Raw genomic sequence first — 9,577 nt, 5'->3', positions numbered from 1 at the left:
CAGCAAATGGATAGCCCATTTTCTGGTGCGTTTCCTCTTTACTGAAGGACCCATCCTTGTGCTAATGAGGGAAGGCTTTTAGAGAGTTCATCATATGAATCTCCCTATCACATGCACTCATATTGTCTGGAGGGAACAGATAATTACGCCCTAGTTCTAACTTTAGGTCAAACCAAAGTGGCTCCTCCCACTGACTTTCATAAAGCCAGATTTTGGTGGGCCTAAATCGGCTAGGGTTCCGCACGAGACCTCATGATGAGGTGTGGGGCCCACCACTGAGGGAGGTCATCCAATGACCAAAAGGGACACCATGGCAATGATGTGCATTCAGCCATGGTGTGCGAAAGAGCCACTGCCGATTGAGCATGGGCCAAGTACTTATGGCCCATGTACGTAGCACATCACACATCCATACATCACATGCAGGGATAAATTGATCCAATCAACTAATTATCTATAAAGCCCATTTGAAGCCCATTTTAAATCCATAATATTAACCATTAATATTATCTAGGTATATGGGCCGAACGATTCAACCCATATAGCTTTATGTGTTAAGTGGGCTTTTAGCAGTTTTAACTATTTAAAACTGGGCTTTTACAGGTTGGGCCGAATTAACCATTTAATTAAATATCAATCCTTAGGCCCATCAGTGGGAAAATTAGGGCTGACTTTCAGCCTTGATTAAACCCTAGATTCGGTCCAAACAGTTTGAACCAATCTTGGTTCGAATGGGTCTAGGGTTTGATCTTTAATTAAATCTTTAATTCAAGAAAATAATCTGAAATTAATTACTGATAAAAGAAAAACAACAATCAGTAAATCAGGGCTGTTCGCACAATCCATCCTGCAAAACAGAGATTAGATCACAGAATGCAGTTTCACAAACTGCAAATCGCAGATAGCGATTCTCCCATCTGCGAAATCTTCTTCTCTGCGAAATCTCCCTTTCTGCGCCGCCATCTTCGATCCAATATTAAAATAAATAGAAATCCTATTTCTATTAATAATTACATCAGATCGAATACCTATACATTGAGTCTAGAAAAATAAAAAAAAAATTATTTACAGACCAAATGTAATAAATAAATCAAGAAACTGCAAATCTTGTAGGTTCCCTGCGCAAACCAAGATTTCGATCTCCTCTTGTACGAACAGCCCATAAATCAAGAAAATCATAAAGAACAATTCTAAATAATAATCAGATTTATATAAAATTAATTTCAGATTATTCGCCCATTAATTTTGGGAACAAATTTCCCAAAACCCATATCTGCGCAAATTGGGTAGAACACCTTCTGCCCAATTGCGCAGGTTCAGATCTGAAACAAACTGGTTCAAGATTTGAACCATGGCTCTGATACCACTGAAGGGATGAGAGATCCATCCTATGGACGCCCAAAAGAATGCGGAATAAGGGGCGAATTTCAAAAATTTTTCTCTCCCTTCAACTGGGAATCGTATTCCCCATTTAGAAAATCATATTTTCAAGGATCAATTCTGAACCATAAACTGAACCAGATCTGAACCAAAAAGGAGTGGGAAGGATTATACCTGATACGGAGAAGTAATATCTCCCAACGAAGGTGTTCACGCCCAAGGAAGGATCCAAAGACTGCTCCCACTGAAGATGGCGCAGTGCAGGTGGAGCAGAATCAGCAGTGCTCTTCTCCAAGAACTATGTCCTTCGCAAGAATCAGCAAGATGGTATGTGAGCACAGCTTCCTTGAATCCTTTCTCAAAGGACTGATGTCAAGATCCAATCTTGACTTCTCCCACAAGTGGAGATCGAACTGGCAAACAGGGCGGCAAGAATAGGGAGGCGGCAAGAGAGTATTTGCAGGGAGCAAAATTCTCTCTTCATGATTTCAGCACTAAAGAAAACCTGATGATCTGTGTGTTGTGTGTCTAAAGGCTGCCGCCCCCTTCTTCTTTTATAATCTTAAAGGGATCAGCTCCTAATCAGATTAGGAGTTGCTAATCCAAATCACATTTGGGTTAGGAGTCCCTTTAAGTGATAAGGGATAATCCTTATCTTATTTGGAGATCAGATCAGCCATCTCCTAATCTGATTAGAAGGTTTCCAGATCTAAATCTTATTTAGATCTTGGACTCTCTAAGTGGATAGGGTCTAAGCCCAATCCTATTAGCTGATCCACTTCAGATTTTGCCCCTTTATTAACTAAATAAATAGCCCAGTTCGAAATGGGCTTTAGGCCCATTAAGCTTATGTGCTCACTTAACCCTCTTAACTGCTGCCCAGTTGGGCTTCCTTGTATGGCGTGGGACCCAAGCATTGATCTACACATCAGCCACATGGGTTCGGCCCAGCCTTTGTTACAAGGCCTGGCCGAATACACTGTTAAAAACAGTGCACCCCCTAAAACCCATCAAATGGGCTCCACGGGCCCAACACTTACCCCAAGAGGTCCCTGGCCCAGCCACCTTGTAACACCCAGGGACTGTGGGCAGATGCAAGATTAGCCCATCAGGTATTAACCTCAATGGTCTTACACTTAACCTCTCAGCCCATAATGATCATACACTGCCCGACAAGAGAGGACCTCTCCCTCGGCTGCAAGGAACAGTGTTGCACTCTCCACTTATATGGATCCCGGGAATTAAAACCTTCTTGCAAACAATTTAGAAACCATATATATATACTTTTATATCTTATATAAAATATATTTTGCAAAACAAATCTCAACGGTTGAAATCGGCTGCCGGCAGTCTTGGTTTCCATCAGTGAGAGTGCATCCCCGATCATTACCTTTGTCCGACAAAGGGGCTGATCCTGTCACTATGATCACCCACTCAGATGAATTCTCGGACTGTCCCAACATACCCAAGTTTTGACCCCCGCTAAGGATCTCACTGATTGGTACATCAAAGATAGCCCAATCCGACACCTAGTGCAGTATCATAATCGAGTCTAGGGGTCGGGTGTAACTTTCCAGTTTTGCCCATCAATCTCCAAGGTCCAGGGCAATACTGGAAATCTGGTCCAGTTCAAAGATTCAATTAATCCTACACTGTATGTGCCTAGGGTCTCACCCTGACAGCTGAGACAGGCCACCCCAACCGACTTGGTGGCACTACAGTGTCAGCCTTGTCAGGATAGGTCTCCCCAGACCGACCCACTGGCTGTGAACATTCTAAACTAACACGAGTCTCATTAAGTGTCAAGTTTAAGGGTATTACACAGAAACATACCAAGGGAACATGAATCAAATATGTATCTTTATTCATTTACAATAAACTCATAAAGTACATCATTCTGATTGAAGCTAAGGGCATACAAAACTGTCTAACACTCAATGCCTCGCCTGTTAACGATGTACCCTAGGGATTTACCTAAGGTGACACCGAAGACACACTTGTTTGGATTTAGTTTCATATTAAATCTATGCAAAATTTCAAAAACTGAATGTAAACCTTGTATTAAATCTTGTGAAAATTGGGTTTTGACGACCATATCATCTACATAACACTCTACTTTTTTGCCAATTAGTGGATAAAATAGTTTATTTACAAGTCTTTGAAAAGTGGCCCTAGCATTTTTCAACCCGAAGGGCATGACCTTGTAACAATACAGGCCGAACTCGGTTATGAAAGCAATTTTCTCTTCATCAGCTGGGTTCATCCTGATCTGATTGTAGCACGAATAGGCGTCCAGGAAGCTTAGAAACTTATGCCCCGAGGTCGCATCCACAAGACGATCGATCCTGGTAAGTGAGAAGCAGCCCTTTGGGCAAGCTCGGTTCAGGTCGGTGTAGTCGACGCACATGTGCCATTTACTGTTGGCCTTTTTCACCAGAACAGGGTTGGCCACCCAGCTTGGGTAATGAACCTCCCTGATAAAATCGGCTGCAATGAGCTTCCCGACCTTCCTCGTCAACTGCTCTCCATCGCTCTAGGGCTAGGTTGCGTTTCTTCTCTCTAACGGGCCTAACTATAGGATCAGTGTTGAGCCTATGAGTTATAATGTTGGGGTTTATGCCGGGCATTTCGGCTACTGACCATGCAAAAACATCTAAATTTTCGAGTAAAAACTTACCAGTTGAGACCGCAGGGGTTCCTCAATAGAAGCGTCGATCTGAAGTACTCGATCTGGGTCCTCTGCCGAAGCCGAGATGGGGATGGTCTCTTTGGTAGGCGTGGCTCGCTCTGCGAACTGCTCCGTAGGTCACTCTAGCTCGAGGTCACCTGCTACTTTGGCCTTTTCTTTGAGGGCGGCTACGTAGCACTTGCGGGACTCGATTTGATCGCCCCCTGTCACTTAGACTCCAAAGTCTGTAGGGAACTTCATCGCCAGGTGGTTGGTGGAGACTACTGCTCGTAAGGCGTGGGTGATAAGCCGGCCTACTATTGCATTGTACGGGGAGGGGGTCGCGACCACCAGGTACTCATGATTGAGCCTTACCACACTAGGCCAGGTGCCGATCTCCATTGGTACAGTGACTCTCCCTAAAGGCCTGACCTCCTCACCGCTGAATACCACAAGTGGAGTGTTTGTGGGCTTCAGGTCACTTTCCTGGAGCTGGAGCTGATCGAAGGCCGCCTTGAAGAGAATGTCTGCCGAGCTGCCCGAGTCGACTAGGACGCGCCTGGCCTCGAAGTCATTGATCTTTATCTTTATGACGAACGCGTCATCATGGGGATAATGGACTCCTCGCGCATCGTCTTCTGTGAAGAAGATTGGTTCCTCCCTCCTTGGCCGTTTCAGGGGGTTAAGCTCTTCCCTGGCGGACTCGCGGGCTGATGACCGAGCTGCAACTGAAGTGCAGCCCACAACATTTGATCCTCTGACAATTACATGGATGGTCCCCCGGACTGGTCTCTCGTCGGGAGGCTGCCTCTACGACTGTTCTACTTGTCTGTTGGACTCAAGAGCCTCTTTACTTTGCTCCCCCTGCCGACCTGCTTTATTATTATTATTGTTTTGTACAAAATTTCTTAGATATCCATGACGGATAAGTTCTTCTATCTTGTCGCGGAGGTTCTTACAATTTTCGGTACTATGACCGTGATCTCTATGAAAACTACAATATAAATTTTTATTCCTAGCATTGGGATCGGCCTTAAGCTGAGGTGGCCACTTCACATATGGGGCATCCTTGATCACCATGAGGATCTCGGCCCGCTTTGTGTTGAGGGGCGTATAATCCCTTTCTGCTGCCATAGCTCGGAAAGGCTAAATTGGCTTTGACCCCCGAGCTTGGCCTAACTAGGTCGGGTATCTACAGGCAAGCGCCATTAAACCGTTTGATGTAGTTCCGGATGGACTCTCCTTCCCTTTGAACTATGCTAAGGAGGCTCTCTTTTACTGGTGACGAAGTGGGAGGTGAAGACCTGTACGAACTGTGCCCAACTCCTTATTGAACCTGGTGCGAGGTTTCGGTACCAAGTGCGGGCTACTCCTTTGAAAGTGGTGGAGAAGGCCATGAACACGCAAGACTCGCTCGCTCTGGCCAAATGCATCTGGGACTGAAAGGCGTCCACGTGGTCATTGGGATCGAAGGACCCATCGTACTTGTCCAGCGGAGGGAGCTTGAAGTCCCTCGGCATGGGGACAACAAGGAGCTCTGGTGACAAGGGGGAGGGAACTGAAAGAAGCGGTGTAGCTTTTACCTCGCCCGAACTTACCTCTACCTTGCCTCTGAGCTCGGGCAGGTCGCAGGTGGCAGTTCGGCAAGCTCGGCGATGCTTTCACTGCTTCCTAGCCAGCTCGGCATTGGTGCTACTGGCCTCGGTATTACTGAGCTCGATGGGCCCAGGGAAAAGCTCGGACAATTGTCGGTAGCTACGAACAGAGGGACCTTGTTCCAGGTCGTCGGCCAACACTTCGAACCGGTTTTCGGCAAGCGGAGGTTCGAACTGCGAACGCTGAGGTGATACTGGTCTAACCGGCTGGGAAGCCCCCGACCTAACTGCAGGCAGCAAAGCGGGGGTAGGGGGTCTTTCCATCCTTGGGATGATACCGATGTCTCTCCTCGGCGGGAAGGGAGTTCACTTCGGCAGTGAGGTTTAGTTGGCTGTGCAGTTGGGTGCCAAGGAGGGAGTGAAGGAAATTGTTGCTGATACTGGTATTGGGACACTTGGTGCAGCACTTGCTGCTGGAGGAACTGGAGTTGCTGGAATTGTTGCATCTGAGCCTGCATGGCTCGCATGCAGTGCATCAGATCCTCAAGCTGACCTTGGCTGGCCACCGGAGGGAGGATGGTGGGTTTAGCGAAGGTTGTTCCGACTATAGAGGGCAATGGAACAGTCACGGGTGCCACCATTTGGGGCACAGTCAGGATAGGAACCCCGTCCAGAGAGGGGGATGGTGAACTGGCCGATGCAGATGGTGGGTAACTGGGGTTGTTCCTCAGGGGTGTTTCGGTGTCCGGTGTTGTTGGAGGAAGCCATAGGTGTCGATGATGCTGATGAGTTCTTTGGAGAAAGTTGCACAGAAGTTAGAGGAAGGCCTTTTGAAGCGATTCCCTCAGACGACGCCAAATGATGCAGCACAATCTGGGCACTCCTAGTTGGTTAAAACTTGGCTCCTAGTTGGGGAGCTCTCTCGGCGGGAACACTCCGATGGCTAAGTTAGAACTCTGAGAAAAACTCAAAGAAGACACAAAGAGTTAAGAGTGCTGAAAGTGCTAGTTTCAATACCTTTGTTTCGTGAGGGTCGGGGTCTTCTTATACCGAAGCTCAGTCACATCAGGCGTAACTGCCACTGCCCTAGCCGTTTCTGTCAGGACTGAGGTGGCAGGTGTAGGCTGCTTTGTACTGAACCACCTAAGGCTGGGTTTCCTTGCACCAAGGTGCCAAGTTACACTGAGGTGCTCGCACTGGAAGCGAGCCTTGAGCAAGTACAAATAGGAGTTTCGACGGTGCTGCCCCGAGGTGTTTCTCCCTCGGGACACTTAGCCAAAAGCTAGGGTTCTCCCTTCTTAGGAAGGGAGAGCTCGGGGCCCCTTAGGAGGAGCTCGGGTCCCTTTGCACGGGAGGAGCTCGGGGTGCTCCACCTTCAGGCTTGGGGCGAGCTGGGCCTTGCTTCTCGGCGAGTTATCACACCCACCGAGTCGTTTGGTCGAGCATCGGCGAACTTGTTATGCCGAGTTATAGCCAGGCTGTCGCACTGAATTGTCGCTTATGCCAGGTCATATACACGTATCCCAATGCTACGAGGTCGGGCCAAATCACCCTACATCAAGTTTTGTATGAACAACGTTTGTGAGAAGGTCCCTGAATGATGTTTGATTTGCAAGTTACTTCAATTTACAAGTTTATTTTTACTTATCTTGATTTGCTTCGAACTAGACATCAATTTTCATTTAGTAACTAAATATTTTCTTTCCTTTATGTATTTGATAGATGCTGGATTTAATTTTGTAAGAACAGTATTTGTGAAAAGGTCCCTAAATGATGTTTGATGGAGAGAGAGAGAGAGAGTAGGGAAAGTTTTGATTCCAAGTTGAATTCCTAGAGATTTCTAATCAAATGTTAATGTAGATAGGTCTGAGTTGAACTCGTTATTTGTCTATAGGTGTCATGCACTCATGCTTCTATGTTTTCTAAATCTACTTGTACCATTATTTCTTTCTCCTTTTTGAATGAATCATACTAAGGAGATATTGATCAAATGTTAATACAGATGAATAGTGGCATTGCATTTTTTTCCATGGAAAGGACCAGCAACACGTGAATGTTTTCAAATGGCAATAATACTCCTCTTTCTATGTAAGGCTTACAACATCTTTTGCTGAATTTTGATTCCTTCCTCATAGGTTACTGATTAATGATGTACGATTACGTTACTTTTGAAGGGCACCACAATCAATGTATTTTACATTAAGAACTTAAGTTGTCATAAGAGGAGTTCCATTTCTTTAGTTCACTTCTGTTGCCTGAATTGAGTGCTTATGAAATATGAACTATTTTCTAAGGATTTTATGGCTTGCATTTTTATTTCTTGGTTGGTATCCTGATTCATGATTAAAATTTGTCTTTATTGCTTGGTGAATGAATACAAGTTTACATGACTTATCATCTGGATGGGTAGGTTGAAATATTTAATGGTTCATGTTTAACCATTGTATTATGGGATGTTTTAGTTGACTTTGAATTATATGTTAATGCTTTTTAAATTAGAACCGGGTTGTTAATTCTAGTCCTTAATGTTGAACTTGGATGAGACTTGAAAATAACCTCAAAGTTCATTTTCTTTAAATTGGGATTTACAAGTGGTGTTTTCATTTTGGTTTCAATCTGATTTTCCTTTATGGGCAGTTGTTTTATCTTTCGCCTGTCCAGAACTTAATTTTAGTTTTGAATGATTTTGGCTTGGAACATACAACTTAAAAGAATGAAAGAATCCTTTATCAAATCTAGACTCTCAATATAAAATCCAATTCCGACCCTTAAATGAGATTTTAGATTTGATTCTTAAAATTCGTTTTCAAATATGAATTCTTAGTGGGATATTTAGCTTTATTTTCCAAATAAAGCTTCAAATCCTGAAATGGTCTCCTTTAAGGACTTGGATGTGCTTCTTTGCATCATTCAAAATTTCAGGTTCCATCACATTACTGAATTGAAATATGGAAGTAAATAAAGTTTGTTTTATTATTTTTGTAAGGTTCCTTCCTTTAGATGGAATACAAGTGATGGTTGAAGGTAAATAGGCTTGGAATTGTAAATTGAAAGTAAAGGGTTTTATGTTGAAGAGAATTGGGTAGATATGCATCCCTATTCAACCCCAATGACGGATTTCAATGTCAGGGTGATGTCTATTTTGGCTTTGTATCAGTTCAGTTTTGGGACTCACATATCGACTCATTTTGAGTCTGGATCTTGCTTTTTCTTTGCATTACATGTCTCCTTTTGATATTCACATTTTAGTTGGGGTTAGGCCTCTCACTATAGTCATTGATTTTTTTAGTTTTTGAATATACTATTCCCTATTTCAACTTCAGAATTCATGCAGCTCATCTGCTTAGACTTTAACGCTTGCGTTTTAATTCATTACTCTCAGTTCTTTTTCCTTATCCATATCAAATTTGAAATTTAAATTTAAAAGTGGGTTTTAATTAGATCATCAAAGTAATCATTGTTACCTATCTTCACATTTATTTAATTAGATCATCAAAGTAATCATTATTCTAATTATTTTCTTTTTTGTTTTTCTTTGTAGGTTAAAGATGCAATGAGCGACTCTTACGCATAGTTGAAGATAATGGACAATTTTTTATGTTTAGAATTTCACTATTTTTTTGAAAGTCATGTAAACTTAATTGACGGAAATTTGAGATTTATAATACATTTTAAACAATGGATGTATTTTTTTTGTAGAACAATGTATTCCTTCAAATTATAGATGACATGTATTGAATTATTACAATAATATAACCATTTGTTTAAAGTTATTATATAATTTTCACGTGATGTATGAATAAAATAGGTATTGCTTTAAGGTGGCAGTCCCAATTGTCATTATTTTACTATTTTATTTGAAATATAACCACAATTTTTCTACTGATTGAATCAATTAGCTATGGTTTTTCAAGAAATTGTGGGCATAGATTGC

Source organism: Nelumbo nucifera, chromosome 1 (genome assembly GCF_055504915.1).
Source record: "Nelumbo nucifera cultivar China Antique chromosome 1, China Antique-T2T, whole genome shotgun sequence".
Classification (NCBI taxonomy): Eukaryota; Viridiplantae; Streptophyta; class Magnoliopsida; order Proteales; family Nelumbonaceae; genus Nelumbo; species Nelumbo nucifera.
The sequence above is the reverse complement of the archived record's forward strand: the minus strand, read 5'-3'. Positions refer to the sequence as shown.